This window comes from Phyllobates terribilis, unplaced genomic scaffold, assembly GCF_046119375.1.
Source record: "Phyllobates terribilis strain yellow unplaced genomic scaffold, ASM4611937v1 Scaffold_40__1_contigs__length_11209783, whole genome shotgun sequence".
Lineage (NCBI taxonomy): Eukaryota > Metazoa > Chordata > Amphibia > Anura > Dendrobatidae > Phyllobates > Phyllobates terribilis.
Genome location: NW_027362800.1, coordinates 4814355 through 4832424, shown reverse-complemented (window position 1 = coordinate 4832424; position 18070 = coordinate 4814355). Strand labels below are relative to the sequence as shown.

General features: G+C 44.4%; 10 non-coding genes and 1 pseudogene across 10 annotated transcripts; all 11 read left to right on the top strand.

The window, feature by feature from the left end:
* The first annotated feature begins 132 nt into the window (after positions 1 to 132).
* Positions 133 to 323, top strand: LOC141187630 (U2 spliceosomal RNA). Its single transcript, XR_012261797.1, has one exon. It is a non-coding gene; the product is annotated as a U2 spliceosomal RNA (small nuclear RNA).
* Positions 324 to 1359: 1036 nt separating this feature from the next.
* LOC141185235 (U2 spliceosomal RNA) lies at positions 1360 to 1550 on the top strand. Its single transcript, XR_012259916.1, has one exon. It is a non-coding gene; the product is annotated as a U2 spliceosomal RNA (small nuclear RNA).
* Positions 1551 to 2670: 1120 nt separating this feature from the next.
* LOC141187629 (U2 spliceosomal RNA) lies at positions 2671 to 2861 on the top strand. The gene has a single exon (XR_012261796.1). It is a non-coding gene; the product is annotated as a U2 spliceosomal RNA (small nuclear RNA).
* A 1121-nt stretch (positions 2862 to 3982) lies between these two features.
* Positions 3983 to 4173, top strand: LOC141185412 (U2 spliceosomal RNA). Its single transcript, XR_012260077.1, has one exon. It is a non-coding gene; the product is annotated as a U2 spliceosomal RNA (small nuclear RNA).
* Positions 4174 to 5291: 1118 nt separating this feature from the next.
* Positions 5292 to 5433, top strand: LOC141186025 (U2 spliceosomal RNA; annotated as a pseudogene).
* A 524-nt stretch (positions 5434 to 5957) lies between these two features.
* Positions 5958 to 6139, top strand: LOC141185768 (U2 spliceosomal RNA). The gene has a single exon (XR_012260386.1). It is a non-coding gene; the product is annotated as a U2 spliceosomal RNA (small nuclear RNA).
* Positions 6140 to 7267: 1128 nt separating this feature from the next.
* Positions 7268 to 7458, top strand: LOC141187625 (U2 spliceosomal RNA). Its single transcript, XR_012261794.1, has one exon. It is a non-coding gene; the product is annotated as a U2 spliceosomal RNA (small nuclear RNA).
* A 1123-nt stretch (positions 7459 to 8581) lies between these two features.
* On the top strand, positions 8582 to 8772 carry LOC141187624 (U2 spliceosomal RNA). Its single transcript, XR_012261793.1, has one exon. It is a non-coding gene; the product is annotated as a U2 spliceosomal RNA (small nuclear RNA).
* A 6107-nt stretch (positions 8773 to 14879) lies between these two features.
* Positions 14880 to 15075, top strand: LOC141185940 (U2 spliceosomal RNA). The gene has a single exon (XR_012260520.1). It is a non-coding gene; the product is annotated as a U2 spliceosomal RNA (small nuclear RNA).
* Positions 15076 to 16196: 1121 nt separating this feature from the next.
* On the top strand, positions 16197 to 16387 carry LOC141185304 (U2 spliceosomal RNA). Its single transcript, XR_012259979.1, has one exon. It is a non-coding gene; the product is annotated as a U2 spliceosomal RNA (small nuclear RNA).
* Positions 16388 to 17505: 1118 nt separating this feature from the next.
* Positions 17506 to 17696, top strand: LOC141187623 (U2 spliceosomal RNA). Its single transcript, XR_012261792.1, has one exon. It is a non-coding gene; the product is annotated as a U2 spliceosomal RNA (small nuclear RNA).
* Positions 17697 to 18070: the final 374 nt, after the last annotated feature.

Below are 18070 nucleotides of genomic sequence, written 5' to 3'. Positions count from 1 at the left end.
CGAAAAGTGCAGGCATGTGAGGGATCTAGAGGTTGACAGCATGTCTTCTTAACGGGAGTCCAGGTGGCCATCTCCACAAATGGACTTTTCAGAATCCTTGGGTGGCACCGTAGTCGGAAACCAATTCTGGTTATCGCTTCTCGGCCTTTTGGCTAAGATCAAGTGTAGTATCTGTTCTTATCAGTTTAATATCTGATACGTCCCCTATCTGGGGACCATATATTAAATGGATTTTTAGAACAGGGAGATGGAAAAAGAGCTTGCTCTGTCCACTCCACGCATTGACCTGGTATTGCAGTATCTCCAGGACCGGTGCACCCCTTCTTTAATGCAGTTTCTAAAATCAGAAAGAATTGAATTCAATGCTTTTTGTTCATTTTGCTTGTTTGTCGGATTTTGGGATGGACTCTTTGGCTTTGCTTTTCTTCTCCTCATTGGATTTTTCATGTTAAAAGTTGCAGAAGCCAGATGACAAGCTCATTTTGGTTCAACTTCAGCAACTGTGCATTGCATTGCCATGTAATGTAATGTAATGCAATGCTATCTATCTAGCTCTCCCTCTATACTTCCTTTTGGATAAACAGACATATTAGGCAAGCATTTTGGAGCTTTCACCTAAATAACTACAGGTGGTGAGATAAGCTGCACAATATAATTGACCTTTCAGTATATTGTTGCACACACACCATCTATTTAGCAAATGCCCTTGTTATCAACAGCAGCCTTTTAAACTCACCTGAGCTAACAGGTATGTGAGCTGGTTACTCTGCTGCGCTTAAAATTTCTTTTTTGGTTTGCTACAATGCCTTTTCTGAAACGTTGTCTCCCTCTGCTGGAACACTGACTTCTTTCATTTAATGCCTGCAGACTATAAAAGAGAAACCAACCCAAAAAGTTTGGTTGATTAGTCTGTGGCATTCTTTTAAACTGTTGCTTATGGCGGTCTTTGTGAGCTTCTCAGTGACATTCAGCCATCCAGGTATCCCGCCTGCAGTAGACGGAATGTGGCAATGGAACGCTAGCTGCGCGTGTCAGAGAGGTAATTAATCAGCAACCCTCCTGCTAAGGGTAGACAGCTGCTCGTTCCACCCCCCCCCCCGCCTTAATTGGTTCTCCTCCCTTCCAACGGTGTTGAGGCGGGTGGGAACAGCCGGGGGTTGAGGGTACTGTGCTAAAAGAGGTGGAGTTATGCAGATCTAAAACGCGTGGATTGCAGCAGCAGCAAGCCGAAAAGTGCAGGCATGTGAGGGATCTAGAGGTTGACAGCATGTCTTCTTAACGGGAGTCCAGGTGGCCATCTCCACAAATGGACTTTTCAGAATCCTTGGGTGGCACCGTAGTCGGAAACCAATTCTGGTTATCGCTTCTCAGCCTTTTGGCTAAGATCAAGTGTAGTATATGTTCTTATCAGTTTAATATCTGATACGTCCCCTATCTGGGGACCATATATTAAATGGATTTTTAGAACAGGGAGATGGAAAAAGAGCTTGCTCTGTCCACTCCACGCATTGACCTGGTATTGCAGTATCTCCAGGACCGGTGCACCCCTTCTTTAATGCAGTTTCTAAAATCAGAAAGAATTGAATTCAATGCTTTTTGTTCATTTTGCTTGTTTGTCGGATTTTGGGATGGACTCTTTGGCTTTGCTTTTCTTCTCCTCATTGGATTTTTCATGTTAAAAGTTGCAGAAGCCAGATGACAAGCTCATTTTGGTTCAACTTCAGCAACTGTGCATTGCATTGCCATGTAATGTAATGTAATGCAATGCTATCTATCTAGCTCTCCCTCTATACTTCCTTTTGGATAAACAGACATATTAGGCAAGCATTTTGGAGCTTTCACCTAAATAACTACAGGTGGTGAGATAAGCTGCACAATATAATTGACCTTTCAGTATATTGTTGCACACACACCATCTATTTAGCAAATGCCCTTGTTATCAACAGCAGCCTTTTAAACTCACCTGAGCTAACAGGTATGTGAGCTGGTTACTCTGCTGCGCTTAAAATTTCTTTTTTGGTTTGCTACAATGCCTTTTCTGAAACGTTGTCTCCCTCTGCTGGAACACTGACTTCTTTCATTTAATGCCTGCAGACTATAAAAGAGAAACCAACCCAAAAAGTTTGGTTGATTAGTCTGTGGCATTCTTTTAAACTGTTGCTTATGGCGGTCTCTGTGAGCTTCTCAGTGACATTCAGCCATCCAGGTATCCCGCCTGCAGTAGACGGAATGTGGCAATGGAACGCTGGCTGCGCGTGTCATAATAGGCTCTGAGCCTTTATATACCTGCGCACAGCAGCAGCCACCTTCAGTCTGCTGCTGGACAGCCAGCAGCAGCAGCAGCAGGAGAGGTAATTAATCAGCAACCCTCCTGCTAAGGGTAGACAGCTGCTCGTTCCACCCCCCCCCCGCCTTAATTGGTTCTCCTCCCTTCCAACGGTGTTGAGGCGGGTGGGAACAGCCGGGGGTTGAGGGTACTGTGCTAAAAGAGGTGGAGTTATGCAGATCTAAAACGCGTGGATTGCAGCAGCAGCAAGCCGAAAAGTGCAGGCATGTGAGGGATCTAGAGGTTGACAGCATGTCTTCTTAACGGGAGTCCAGGTGGCCATCTCCACAAATGGACTTTTCAGAATCCTTGGGTGGCACCGTAGTCGGAAACCAATTCTGGTTATCGCTTCTCGGCCTTTTGGCTAAGATCAAGTGTAGTATCTGTTCTTATCAGTTTAATATCTGATACGTCCCCTATCTGGGGACCATATATTAAATGGATTTTTAGAACAGGGAGATGGAAAAAGAGCTTGCTCTGTCCACTCCACGCATTGACCTGGTATTGCAGTATCTCCAGGACCGGTGCACCCCTTCTTTAATGCAGTTTCTAAAATCAGAAAGAATTGAATTCAATGCTTTTTGTTCATTTTGCTTGTTTGTCGGATTTTGGGATGGACTCTTTGGCTTTGCTTTTCTTCTCCTCATTGGATTTTTCATGTTAAAAGTTGCAGAAGCCAGATGACAAGCTCATTTTGGTTCAACTTCAGCAACTGTGCATTGCATTGCCATGTAATGTAATGTAATGCAATGCTATCTATCTAGCTCTCCCTCTATACTTCCTTTTGGATAAACAGACATATTAGGCAAGCATTTTGGAGCTTTCACCTAAATAACTACAGGTGGTGAGATAAGCTGCACAATATAATTGACCTTTCAGTATATTGTTGCACACACACCATCTATTTAGCAAATGCCCTTGTTATCAACAGCAGCCTTTTAAACTCACCTGAGCTAACAGGTATGTGAGCTGGTTACTCTGCTGCACTTAAAATTTCTTTTTTGGTTTGCTACAATGCCTTTTCTGAAACGTTGTCTCCCTCTGCTGGAACACTGACTTCTTTCATTTAATGCCTGCAGACTATAAAAGAGAAACCAACCCAAAAAGTTTGGTTGATTAGTCTGTGGCATTCTTTTAAACTGGTGCTTATGGCGGTCTCTGTGAGCTTCTCAGTGACATTCAGCCATCCAGGTATCCCGCCTGCAGTAGACGGAATGTGGCAATGGAACGCTGGCTGCGCGTGTCATAATAGGCTCTGAGCCTTTATATACCTGCGCACAGCAGCAGCCACCTTCAGTCTGCTGCTGGACAGCCAGCAGCAGCAGCAGCAGGAGAGGTAATTAATCAGCAACCCTCCTGCTAAGGGTAGACAGCTGCTCGTTCCACCCCCCCCCCCGCCTTAATTGGTTCTCCTCCCTTCCAACGGTGTTGAGGCGGGTGGGAACAGCCGGGGGTTGAGGGTACTGTGCTAAAAGAGGTGGAGTTATGCAGATCTAAAACGCGTGGATTGCAGCAGCAGCAAGCCGAAAAGTGCAGGCATGTGAGGGATCTAGAGGTTGACAGCATGTCTTCTTAACGGGAGTCCAGGTGGCCATCTCCACAAATGGACTTTTCAGAATCCTTGGGTGGCACCGTAGTCGGAAACCAATTCTGGTTATCGCTTCTCGGCCTTTTGGCTAAGATCAAGTGTAGTATCTGTTCTTATCAGTTTAATATCTGATACGTCCCCTATCTGGGGACCATATATTAAATGGATTTTTAGAACAGGGAGATGGAAAAAGAGCTTGATCTGTCCACTCCACGCATTGACCTGGTATTGCAGTATCTCCAGGACCGGTGCACCCCTTCTTTCATGCAGTTTCTAAAATCAGAAAGAATTGAATTCCATGCTTTTTGTTCATTTTGCTTGTTTGTCGGATTTTGGGATGGACTCTTTGGCTTTGCTTTTCTTCTCCTCATTGGATTTTTCATGTTAAAAGTTGCAGAAGCCAGATGACAAGCTCATTTTGGTTCAACTTCAGCAACTGTGCATTGCATTGCCATGTAATGTAATGTAATGCAATGCTATCTATCTAGCTCTCCCTCTATACTTCCTTTTGGATAAACAGACCTATTAGGCAAGCATTTTGGAGCTTTCACCTAAATAACTACAGGTGGTGAGATAAGCTGCACAATATAATTGACCTTTCAGTATATTGTTGCACACACACCATCTATTTAGCAAATGCCCTTGTTATCAACAGCAGCCTTTTAAACTCACCTGAGCTAACAGGTATGTGAGCTGGTTACTCTGCTGCGCTTAAAATTTCTTTTTTGGTTTGCTACAATGCCTTTTCTGAAACGTTGTCTCCCTCTGCTGGAACACTGACTTCTTTCATTTAATGCCTGCAGACTATAAAAGAGAAACCAACCCAAAAAGTTTGGTTGATTAGTCTGTGGCATTCTTTTAAACTGTTGCTTATGGCGGTCTCTGTGAGCTTCTCAGTGACATTCAGCCATCCAGGTATCCCGCCTGCAGTAGACGGAATGTGGCAATGGAACGCTGGCTGCGCGTGTCATAATAGGCTCTGAGCCTTTATATACCTGCGCACAGCAGCAGCCACCTTCAGTCTGCTGCTGGACAGCCAGCAGCAGCAGCAGGAGAGGTAATTAATCAGCAACCCTCCTGCTAAGGGTAGACAGCTGCTCGTTCCACCCCCCCCCCCGCCTTAATTGGTTCTCCTCCCTTCCAACGGTGTTGAGGCGGGTGGGAACAGCCGGGGGTTGAGGGTACTGTGCTAAAAGAGGTGGAGTTATGCAGATCTAAAACGCGTGGATTGCAGCAGCAGCAAGCCGAAAAGTGCAGGCATGTGAGGGATCTAGAGGTTGACAGCATGTCTTCTTAACGGGAGTCCAGGTGGCCATCTCCACAAATGGACTTTTCAGAATCCTTGGGTGGCACCGTAGTCGGAAACCAATTCTGGTTATCGCTTCTCGGCCTTTTGGCTAAGATCAAGTGTAGTATCTGTTTGGCTAAGATCAAGTGTAGTATCTTTTGAAAAGGCAGTTTGTCCTTGGGCTGCCCTAGTAAATTGATGCATATTACACACTGGTTTGGTGCACTTGTTAGTACGCCAGGTGGCTCATAGAGTCATCTGATGGAAAACATGGCCCTCCAGGATCGAAGTCACTAGGCTGGGTAAGTGTGAGGGCTTTGGAGCAATATGCCCCAGGAGTAGGCGCCCTGGTGGGAGTCCAAGCTTACTGGGACTGGGAACCCCAGAAAGACTTGGCTTCGTAGCACGCCGCACCTTTGCCAATCATACTTTCTGAGCAACCCCCCCTATTCCTGGCCTCCGGGCTAGGAAGGGGAATTTTTATAAACCCGGTCGGAGGTCCGGTCAGCTTTGGGCTGAGAAACCAACACAGGCTCCAGCTCCACTAGGGTGGCAGCCTAGATGGAAGCTGGGAGCACGAAAACGGCTCTTCTCCGGCTTCGGCTAGGGAGAGCATCGGAGATCCCTGACCCTCGCTGTGGCCTTCTGGCTCGGAGGGATGGGGATGGTTTATTGGGGACCCTCTCCTCCGGGAAGGGTCCACATGAATCCTCGCCTCGTGCGCTGTTTTGGTGTGACTTCGGTCACATTTTTCAGTGCCTTGGATGCAGCTTCAATCAAAAAATCTGTTCTTATGAGTTTAATATCTGATACGTCCCCTATCTGGGGACCATATATTAAATGGATTTTTAGAACAGGGAGATGGAAAAAGAGCTTGCTCTGTCCACTCCACGCATTGACCTGGTATTGCAGTATCTCCAGGACCGGTGCACCCCTTCTTTAATGCAGTTTCTAAAATCAGAAAGAATTGAATTCAATGCTTTTTGTTCATTTTGCTTGTTTGTCGGATTTTGGGATGGACTCTTTGGCTTTGCTTTTCTTCTCCTCATTGGATTTTTCATGTTAAAAGTTGCAGAAGCCAGATGACAAGCTCATTTTGGTTCAACTTCAGCAACTGTGCATTGCATTGCCATGTAATGTAATGTAATGCAATGCTATCTATCTAGCTCTCCCTCTATACTTCCTTTTGGATAAACAGACATATTAGGCAAGCATTTTGGAGCTTTCACCTAAATAACTACAGGTGGTGAGATAAGCTGCACAATATAATTGACCTTTCAGTATATTGTTGCACACACACCATCTATTTAGCAAATGCCCTTGTTATCAACAGCAGCCTTTTAAACTCACCTGAGCTAACAGGTATGTGAGCTGGTTACTCTGCTGCGCTTAAAATTTCTTTTTTGGTTTGCTACAATGCCTTTTCTGAAACGTTGTCTCCCTCTGCTGGAACACTGACTTCTTTCATTTAATGCCTGCAGACTATAAAAGAGAAACCAACCCAAAAAGTTTGGTTGATTAGTCTGTGGCATTCTTTTAAACTGTTGCTTATGGCGGTCTCTGTGAGCTTCTCAGTGACATTCAGCCATCCAGGTATCCCGCCTGCAGTAGACGGAATGTGGCAATGGAACGCTGGCTGCGCGTGTCATAATAGGCTCTGAGCCTTTATATACCTGCGCACAGCAGCAGCCACCTTCAGTCTGCTGCTGGACAGCCAGCAGCAGCAGCAGCAGGAGAGGTAATTAATCAGCAACCCTCCTGCTAAGGGTAGACAGCTGCTCGTTCCAACCCCCCCCCCCCCCCCCGCCTTAATTGGTTCTCCTCCCTTCCAACGGTGTTGAGGCGGGTGGGAACAGCCGGGGGTTGAGGGTACTGTGCTAAAAGAGGTGGAGTTATGCAGATCTAAAACGCGTGGATTGCAGCAGCAGCAAGCCGAAAAGTGCAGGCATGTGAGGGATCTAGAGGTTGACAGCATGTCTTCTTAACGGGAGTCCAGGTGGCCATCTCCACAAATGGACTTTTCAGAATCCTTGGGTGGCACCGTAGTCGGAAACCAATTCTGGTTATCGCTTCTCGGCCTTTTGGCTAAGATCAAGTGTAGTATCTGTTCTTATCAGTTTAATATCTGATACGTCCCCTATCTGGGGACCATATATTAAATGGATTTTTAGAACAGGGAGATGGAAAAAGAGCTTGCTCTGTCCACTCCACGCATTGACCTGGTATTGCAGTATCTCCAGGACCGGTGCACCCCTTCTTTAATGCAGTTTCTAAAATCAGAAAGAATTGAATTCAATGCTTTTTGTTCATTTTGCTTGTTTGTCGGATTTTGGGATGGACTCTTTGGCTTTGCTTTTCTTCTCCTCATTGGATTTTTCATGTTAAAAGTTGCAGAAGCCAGATGACAAGCTCATTTTGGTTCAACTTCAGCAACTGTGCATTGCATTGCCATGTAATGTAATGTAATGCAATGCTATCTATCTAGCTCTCCCTCTATACTTCCTTTTGGATAAACAGACATATTAGGCAAGCATTTTGGAGCTTCCACCTAAATAACTACAGGTGGTGAGATAAGCTGCACAATATAATTGACCTTTCAGTATATTGTTGCACACACACCATCTATTTAGCAAATGCCCTTGTTATCAACAGCAGCCTTTTAAACTCACCTGAGCTAACAGGTATGTGAGCTGGTTACTCTGCTGCGCTTAAAATTTCTTTTTTGGTTTGCTACAATGCCTTTTCTGAAACGTTGTCTCCCTCTGCTGGAACACTGACTTCTTTCATTTAATGCCTGCAGACTATAAAAGAGAAACCAACCCAAAAAGTTTGGTTGATTAGTCTGTGGCATTCTTTTAAACTGTTGCTTATGGCGGTCTCTGTGAGCTTCTCAGTGACATTCAGCCATCCAGGTATCCCGCCTGCAGTAGACGGAATGTGGCAATGGAACGCTGGCTGCGCGTGTCATAATAGGCTCTGAGCCTTTATATACCTGCGCACAGCAGCAGCCACCTTCAGTCTGCTGCTGGACAGCCAGCAGCAGCAGCAGCAGGAGAGGTAATTAATCAGCAACCCTCCTGCTAAGGGTAGACAGCTGCTCGTTCCACCCCCCCCCCCCCGCCTTAATTGGTTCTCCTCCCTTCCAACGGTGTTGAGGCGGGTGGGAACAGCCGGGGGTTGAGGGTACTGTGCTAAAAGAGGTGGAGTTATGCAGATCTAAAACGCGTGGATTGCAGCAGCAGCAAGCCGAAAAGTGCAGGCATGTGAGGGATCTAGAGGTTGACAGCATGTCTTCTTAACGGGAGTCCAGGTGGCCATCTCCACAAATGGACTTTTCAGAATCCTTGGGTGGCACCGTAGTCGGAAACCAATTCTGGTTATCGCTTCTCGGCCTTTTGGCTAAGATCAAGTGTAGTATCTGTTCTTATCAGTTTAATATCTGATACGTCCCCTATCTGGGGACCATATATTAAATGGATTTTTAGAACAGGGAGATGGAAAAAGAGCTTGCTCTGTCCACTCCACGCATTGACCTGGTATTGCAGTATCTCCAGGACCGGTGCACCCCTTCTTTAATGCAGTTTCTAAAATCAGAAAGAATTGAATTCAATGCTTTTTGTTCATTTTGCTTGTTTGTCGGATTTTGGGATGGACTCTTTGGCTTTGCTTTTCTTCTCCTCATTGGATTTTTCATGTTAAAAGTTGCAGAAGCCAGATGACAAGCTCATTTTGGTTCAACTTCAGCAACTGTGCATTGCATTGCCATGTAATGTAATGTAATGCAATGCTATCTATCTAGCTCTCCCTCTATACTTCCTTTTGGATAAACAGACATATTAGGCAAGCATTTTGGAGCTTTCACCTAAATAACTACAGGTGGTGAGATAAGCTGCACAATATAATTGACCTTTCAGTATATTGTTGCACACACACCATCTATTTAGCAAATGCCCTTGTTATCAACAGCAGCCTTTTAAACTCACCTGAGCTAACAGGTATGTGAGCTGGTTACTCTGCTGCGCTTAAAATTTCTTTTTTGGTTTGCTACAATGCCTTTTCTGAAACGTTGTCTCCCTCTGCTGGAACACTGACTTCTTTCATTTAATGCCTGCAGACTATAAAAGAGAAACCAACCCAAAAAGTTTGGTTGATTAGTCTGTGGCATTCTTTTAAACTGTTGCTTATGGCGGTCTCTGTGAGCTTCTCAGTGACATTCAGCCATCCAGGTATCCCGCCTGCAGTAGACAGAATGTGGCAATGGAACGCTGGCTGCGCGTGTCATAATAGGCTCTGAGCCTTTATATACCTGCGCACAGCAGCAGCCACCTTCAGTCTGCTGCTGGACAGCCAGCAGCAGCAGCAGCAGGAGAGGTAATTAATCAGCAACCCTCCTGCTAAGGGTAGACAGCTGCTCGTTCCACCCCCCCCCCCCGCCTTAATTGGTTCTCCTCCCTTCCAACGGTGTTGAGGCGGGTGGGAACAGCCGGGGGTTGAGGGTACTGTGCTAAAAGAGGTGGAGTTATGCAGATCTAAAACGCGTGGATTGCAGCAGCAGCAAGCCGAAAAGTGCAGGCATGTGAGGGATCTAGAGGTTGACAGCATGTCTTCTTAACGGGAGTCCAGGTGGCTATCTCCACAAATGGACTTTTCAGAATCCTTGGGTGGCACCGTAGTCGGAAACCAATTCTGGTTATCGCTTCTCGGCCTTTTGGCTAAGATCTTGTATCTGGTCAGAAGGATCCTAGAGTGTCTCCCCCTCGGCCTTGCAGCACCGCCACTTAGGTGGCTTAAGCTGCCTGCTGCTATTGGGGGGGGTCCAGAGGAAACGAGAGGTGATAATGGGCGTCAAGATTCGCTATGCCGGGACCGATGATATTCGGGTCAAAAATGCTTTTCGCATTGATATTGAGGAGTCAAGGAGGAATTTCTTTAACCTGCTGTTCTTGGTGGAAGTCGTCATCTTCAAGATTTTGAATGTTGGTCGTGGAGACATCATTTGTCTACAGGAGTTCCCAAAGAATGGCCGGTACGTTTTGGTCCTTGATCGTATGGCAGCTTGCCAGAATCTTTTCAAGACTCTAAAGGATCAGCAAGCCTTGGATCATCCGGCTCTTGAAGGGCTTACATTCACGGTATTGTATACTAAGGGGGAAGTGCCAGTTGTTGTGTTTATGCACAACCCCCTTGTGGATGTGGAGGACATTACTAGATTCCTGAACCGTCATTGCAGCTATGTGTCCTACTCACACAAGGTGAGGAATGAGGTGGGCTTGTGGACTGGCAAACACAAGTTTTTTGTACGGTTCCAGGAAGACCCCCAGGGACCTGGGGGTATCCACTACCCTCCCCTCAGTTTTGCCATCGGGAGGGATAGAGGGTATATGTATTTTCCCGGTGCTCCGCGTTTTTGCAGGAAGTGTAAATCCTTTGGACACTACCAAGAGGACTGCACGGTGGAGAAGTTTTGTGGGAAATGCAATAAAGAAGGTCATCTGGCAATGGAATGTACTAACTCCATGGTCTGTAATGCGTGTGGGGAGGAGGGACACGCTTTCAAGGACTGTCCCCATCGTTCCAGGTCATATGCAGAGGCCGTGTCCCCACGTCCTAGTACTGCCGCCACTATTGGTGAGGCGATTGAGGCAGTAAGGGACTTCATGGAAGTGATGGAGGAAGCACCTGATCCTGCTGGTGGAAGCGCTGTTAAGATGGAGCCTGCAGATATGTCAATTCTGCTTGATGTGAGTGGTGAGGGAGAAGTGAGCGGTTCACTCTCCACAACGCCGGTGTTGGCTTTGGAAAGCTCAGAGGCCATTCAAGAAGGTGGTGGTGGCCAGGGTGACTTCACCGGGGCTGTGGTGAGGCCCCCTGATGAGGACTCTGATGTGTCTTCTGCAAAGAAGTTCCGACCAGATATTTCACCTGCCAGTATTGGGAGCATCAGCCCCTTAAGTGATAGGAGCTATCCCGAGAGCTACAGTGCCTCTCCTAGGAGGTCTTTTTTGGAGGAGGGGGCCAGCATTCTGTGCTTAACATCAGGAATCGAGTTTCAAGACGAGAAAGGTTGACTCTTCGGTGGGGGGTATGTTCTTTTTTACCAAATATGGTTAAAAAATGGGCTCCAACGTGGGCTGTAGTGTACTGTCAGTAAATGTAAGGCTTATAAAATCTAAGCCTAGAAGATTGGCTATACTGGAAGAACTAAAAAATCTTGGAGCAAATATCTACTGTCTGCAAGAGTGCGGAATTGAAGAGTCACCTCCTGAAAAGGGCTGGGTATATGGGCATAGCATTTGGTCAGGTTCAATGACAAACAAAAATGATGGTGTGGGGATTTTGTTGGGGAATAGGGATTTAAGTTTTGAAAATTATATGGTGGTGGAGCCAGGTCGTTGTATAATGGCAGTGGTTAAGGGGAGAGGGTGGAGGGTGAAAATTGTTAACATGTATTGTCCAATTAACAAAGGGGATAGGTTAGCACTATTAGAGAAAATACGTTTTTTTTTGCCTGGAAGGATTCCAATATTATTAGTTGGTGATTTCAATTGTGTTTCTGAAGGGGAAATTGATGTCACGGGTAAGGTCCTTAATCAAATTACATCTGATTTTTCTTTTTTAGATGCAGCGGAATTTTTGAGTAAGCCACCACCGGCCACATATAGAGCTGATAGGGGAGGAATAGTGTCCAGGATTGACCGCATGCTGTATACAAATAGAGGTTTGGTGTGTAAATTTTTTAAACAGCATGTTTTTTCTTTCACAGACCATGAATGTTTGTGGGGTATGTTTGAAGGTGATAAAAAAATGGTGCATGGTGTTGGGGTATGGAAGCTAAATGTTAGGTTGTTAGAGGATGTTAGGGTTATGAGAGACTTCGAAAGTAAGTATGAATGGTGGAGGTCTAGGAAAAATAATTTTGTGGATGTGACTGTATGGTGGGATTGGGTGAAAGTGGAAATTAAGAATTTTTTTAGGAGGTGGGGTTATAAAAAAGCAGCAATTGAAAGAGGCAGATTTAAAGATTTAAATATGAGGATTGAGTGGTTACATAAAATGAGTATGAAAGGAATTGATGTTAGTGATCAACTCAGAGGAGCGAGAGATGAGATGAAGCGTGTTTTGGAAAAGCGTGGGAAGGAAATTATTTTTAGGACGAGAGTTGAGCATTTGGATATGGATGAGAAGTGTACGAGGTACTTTTTTAAAAAAATGTGCAGTAAGAAAGATGAGTTGGATGAGGTTGAAAATGATAATGGTATAACTGTGGTTGGAATGGAAGTGTTGGATGAGGTACATAGTTTCTATAGTAGTTTATTTGAGTCTAAATGGGTGGATGGGGGTTTGAAAGAGCATGTGTTAGGTATGTTGGAGAGTCAGCTTGAATCAGGGGAACGTGAGTGTTTGAGTGAGGATATTGTTTTTGATGAGGTTAAAAAGGCGGTGGATGGTGCGAAAAAGAATAAAACACCTGGGAAAGATGGGTTGCCTGTGGAGTTTTATGTAAAAGCATGGGATGTGATTGGTGTTGATTTTGTGGAGGTATGTCAATATATGTGGATGAATGGTGTACTTTGTAATTCCATGAAAGAAGGAGTAGTTGTTTTACTATATAAGAAGGGTGAGAAAAAGAATTTGCGTAATTGGAGGCCGATTACATTACTCAATGCAGATTACAAAGTCTTTAGCAAAATTCTGGCTAACCGTATGCGTGGGGTGATTGGAAGTGTGGTTGGTGTTGATCAAGTGTGCGCGGTGCCAGGTAGGTGTATGACTGATAACCTCTTGTTGTTGAGGGACGTAATTGGAGATTGTATGTTTAGGAAGGGGAAATGTATGGTTTTTTGTGTGGATTTTGAGAAAGCTTTTGATAGAGTGTCGCATGCGTTTATGTTTGAGGTGTTAGTTAGGATGGGTTTTCCTAGTGTTTTTGTGAAGGCGATAAGGTGTTTGTATGATGGTGTGGTGAGTGAAGTGTTAGTGAATGGATGTTTGAGTGAGAAGGTGTGCATAAAATCAGGGGTCAGGCAGGGGTGTCCGTTGTCCCCTGTCCTGTTTATAAGTGTGATTGAGCCCCTGTTGTGCATGATTCGGAAAGAGAAAGTGATGAATGGTCTTCTAATCCCAGGGAGTGGTGGAAAGACTGTAAAGGTAATGGGGTATATGGACGATGTTGTTGTGGTGAGTGATAATATGGCTGCTATGAATCGAGCAAGGTTGCTTTTAGATTTCTTTTGTGGTGCATCTGGTTTTAGGGTGAATTGGGGGAAGTGTAGCTTTAAGTGTTTTGGGGATTCGAGTGTTAGGATGGATGGTGTGATATGTGAAGAAGGTGCTATTAAGGTTCTGGGGGTGTGGTTTAACAAAGATCTGAAAGGGAATGAGAGTTGGGATGAATGCGGTAAGAGGATTGAACAAAAGTTAAATTTTTGGAGGTTGCGGGACTTGACATTGTCAGGCAAAGTCCTTATTATTAAGTCAGTGATTCTTCCTATGTTACTTTTTGTGTCCGTGGTTTTTCCAGCCCCTTATAGGGGTTTTAGGCGGATTGAGAAGCTAATTTTTACGTTTTATTGGGGAAGTAAGATGGAAAAACTTAAAAGGGAATATTTGTGTAAGTTACGTGAACATGGGGGAATGGATTTCCCAAATTTTGAAATTTGTCTTGGTTTAAATTATATTAAAACAGTGGTTGTTCTGTTAGGTAGGGATAACAAGACGGCTTTTATGATTAAATATATGGCTGGATGGATGTTGTTTGGGTTGAAATGGATGAGAAGGGATGCAAGAGTGCCTGTTTCGTTTAAATGTCCAGTGTGGTATGAGTTTGTTGAAAAATTTGTTGTCAAGCATGATTTGTTGGATGTTCCTATGGGTGATTTCAAAGTGATAAGGAATGTAAGGAGAAGGATGCGTGTTAGAGAGTTTGAATGTAACATTGGGGGCTTGAGATCGAGTGAAGCGTTGTGTGTATGGAGGAACCTGAGTATAAAAGGAATATCGAATAGGCAGCGTGATATCGTATGGATGAGTTTGCATGAGATTTTGCCTGTGAGAGAGGTACATAAGAGGAGGGATCTGATTAGAACAGAGGTATGTCCGAGGGATGGATGTGGGGCGAGTGAAACTGTTATGCATTTGGTTTGGAATTGTGATTATGCTCAGAGTGTTTGGAAGGGAGTGGGTGGTTTATGCAAGGAACTAGCGGGCGTGAATTTTATAAATTGGAGAGTGGTAATGTTTGGGATGGGTGCAAGTAGCCGGGTGAAAGAGAGATTGTTGTGGTTGATAATGGCATGTGTAATAGAAAGTCTGTGGGACGTTAGGAATTTGTGTTTATTTAAAAGGAAAATAATCTCAGTTAATAATTGTGTTAGGATGGTTTTGTCAAGGTTATACATAGTTTATTTATGGGACAGCCGTGGCGGTGGTGGCTTTGATTCAGAAGGTTTTTGGAAAGTCAAAAAATGGAGGTCACTGGTAAAGTACGAGTAAGTCCTTGTTTAAGTGTTGTGATCTGTCTTTTTTTATGATAATGGTATGTTTTACAGTTTTTTGTCCATTCAAAAGGTATTACAACTGTTTCAGTATAAAGTTATAAATATGAAATAAAGAAAGTACCATTATGATGTAAGACTGGGCAACGTAGTATGAGTTTTTATACTATTGATTGTTGCTTGAAAAATTTTACTGAATGGTATAAAAAAAAAAAAAAAAAAAAAATCTGTTCTTATCAGTTTAATATCTGATACGTCCCCTATCTGGGGACCATATATTAAATGGATTTTTAGAACAGGGAGATGGAAAAAGAGCTTGCTCTGTCCACTCCACGCATTGACTTGGTATTGCAGTATCTCCAGGACCGGTGCACCCCTTCTTTAATGCAGTTTCTAAAATCAGAAAGAATTGAATTCAATGCTTTTTGTTCATTTTGCTTGTTTGTCGGATTTTGGGATGGACTCTTTGGCTTTGCTTTTCTTCTCCTCATTGGATTTTTCATGTTAAAAGTTGCAGAAGCCAGATGACAAGCTCATTTTGGGTCAACTTCAGCAACTGTGCATTGCATTGCCATGTAATGTAATGTAATGCAATGCTATCTATCTAGCTCTCCCTCTATACTTCCTTTTGGATAAACAGACATATTAGGCAAGCATTTTGGAGCTTTCACCTAAATAACTACAGGTGGTGAGATAAGCTGCACAATATAATTGACCTTTCAGTATATTGTTGCACACACACCATCTATTTAGCAAATGCCCTTGTTATCAACAGCAGCCTTTTAAACTCACCTGAGCTAACAGGTATGTGAGCTGGTTACTCTGCTGCGCTTAAAATTTCTTTTTTGGTTTGCTACAATGCCTTTTCTGAAACGTTGTCTCCCTCTGCTGGAACACTGACTTCTTTCATTTAATGCCTGCAGACTATAAAAGAGAAACCAACCCAAAAAGTTTGGTTGATTAGTCTGTGGCATTCTTTTAAACTGTTGCTTATGGCGGTCTCTGTGAGCTTCTCAGTGACATTCAGCCATCCAGGTATCCCGCCTGCAGTAGACGGAATGTGGCAATGGAACGCTGGCTGCGCGTGTCATAATAGGCTCTGAGCCTTTATATACCTGCGCACAGCAGCAGCCACCTTCAGTCTGCTGCTGGACAGCCAGCAGCAGCAGCAGCAGGAGAGGTAATTAATCAGCAACCCTCCTGCTAAGGGTAGACAGCTGCTCGTTCCACCCCCCCCCCCGCCTTAATTGGTTCTCCTCCCTTCCAACGGTGTTGAGGCGGGTGGGAACAGCCGGGGGTTGAGGGTACTGTGCTAAAAGAGGTGGAGTTATGCAGATCTAAAACGCGTGGATTGCAGCAGCAGCAAGCCGAAAAGTGCAGGCATGTGAGGGATCTAGAGGTTGACAGCATGTCTTCTTAACGGGAGTCCAGGTGGCCATCTCCACAAATGGACTTTTCAGAATCCTTGGGTGGCACCGTAGTCGGAAACCAATTCTGGTTATCGCTTCTCGGCCTTTTGGCTAAGATCAAGTGTAGTGTCTGTTCTTATCAGTTTAATATCTGATACGTCCCCTATCTGGGGACCATATATTAAATGGATTTTTAGAACAGGGAGATGGAAAAAGAGCTTGCTCTGTCCACTCCACGCATTGACCTGGTATTGCAGTATCTCCAGGACCGGTGCACTACTTCTTTAATGCAGTTTCTAAAATCAGAAAGAATTGAATTCAATGCTTTTTGTTCATTTTGCTTGTTTGTCGGATTTTGGGATGGACTCTTTGGCTTTGCTTTTCTTCTCCTCATTGGATTTTTCATGTTAAAAGTTGCAGAAGCCAGATGACAAGCTCATTTTGGTTCAACTTCAGCAACTGTGCATTGCATTGCCATGTAATGTAATGTAATGCAATGCTATCCATCTAGCTCTCCCTCTATACTTCCTTTTGGATAAACAGACATATTAGGCAAGCATTTTGGAGCTTTCACCTAAATAACTACAGGTGGTGAGATAAGCTGCACAATATAATTGACCTTTCAGTATATTGTTGCACACACACCATCTATTTAGCAAATGCCCTTGTTATCAACAGCAGCCTTTTAAACTCACCTGAGCTAACAGGTATGTGAGCTGGTTACTCTGCTGCGCTTAAAATTTCTTTTTTGGTTTGCTACAATGCCTTTTCTGAAACGTTGTCTCCCTCTGCTAGAACACTGACTTCTTTCATTTAATGCCTGCAGACTATAAAAGAGAAACCAACCCAAAAAGTTTGGTTGATTAGTCTGTGGCATTCTTTTAAACTGTTGCTTATGGCGGTCTCTGTGAGCTTCTCAGTGACATTCAGCCATCCAGGTATCCCGCCTGCAGTAGACGGAATGTGGCAATGGAACGCTGGCTGCGCGTGTCATAATAAGCTCTGAGCCTTTATATACCTGCGCACAGCAGCAGCCACCTTCAGTCTGCTGCTGGACAGCCAGCAGCAGCAGCAGGAGAGGTAATTAATCAGCAACCCTCCTGCTAAGGGTAGACAGCTGCTCGTTCCACCCCCCCCCCCGCCTTAATTGGTTCTCCTCCCTTCCAACGGTGTTGAGGCGGGTGGGAACAGCCGGGGGTTGAGGGTACTGTGCTAAAAGAGGTGGAGTTATGCAGATCTAAAACGCGTGGATTGCAGCAGCAGCAAGCCAAAAAGTGCAGGCATGTGAGGGATCTAGAGGTTGACAGCATGTCTTCTTAACGGGAGTCCAGGTGGCCATCTCCACAAATGGACTTTTCAGAATCCTTGGGTGGCACCGTAGTCGGAAACCAATTCTGGTTATCGCTTCTCGGCCTTTTGGCTAAGATCAAGTGTAGTATCTGTTCTTATCAGTTTAATATCTGATACGTCCCCTATCTGGGGACCATATATTAAATGGATTTTTAGAACAGGGAGATGGAAAAAGAGCTTGCTCTGTCCACTCCACGCATTGACCTGGTATTGCAGTATCTCCAGGACCGGTGCACCCCTTCTTTAATGCAGTTTCTAAAATCAGAAAGAATTGAATTCAATGCTTTTTGTTCATTTTGCTTGTTTGTCGGATTTTGGGATGGACTCTTTGGCTTTGCTTTTCTTCTCCTCATTGGATTTTTCATGTTAAAAGTTGCAGAAGCCAGATGACAAGCTCATTTTGGTTCAACTTCAGCAACTGTGCATTGCATTGCCATGTAATGTAATGTAATGCAATGCTATCTATCTAGCTCTCCCTCTATACTTCTTTTTGGATAAACAGACATATTAGGCAAGCATATTGGAGCTTTCACATAAATAACTACAGGTGGTGAGATAAGCTGCACAATATAATTGACCTTTCAGTATATTGTTGCACACACACCATCTATTTAG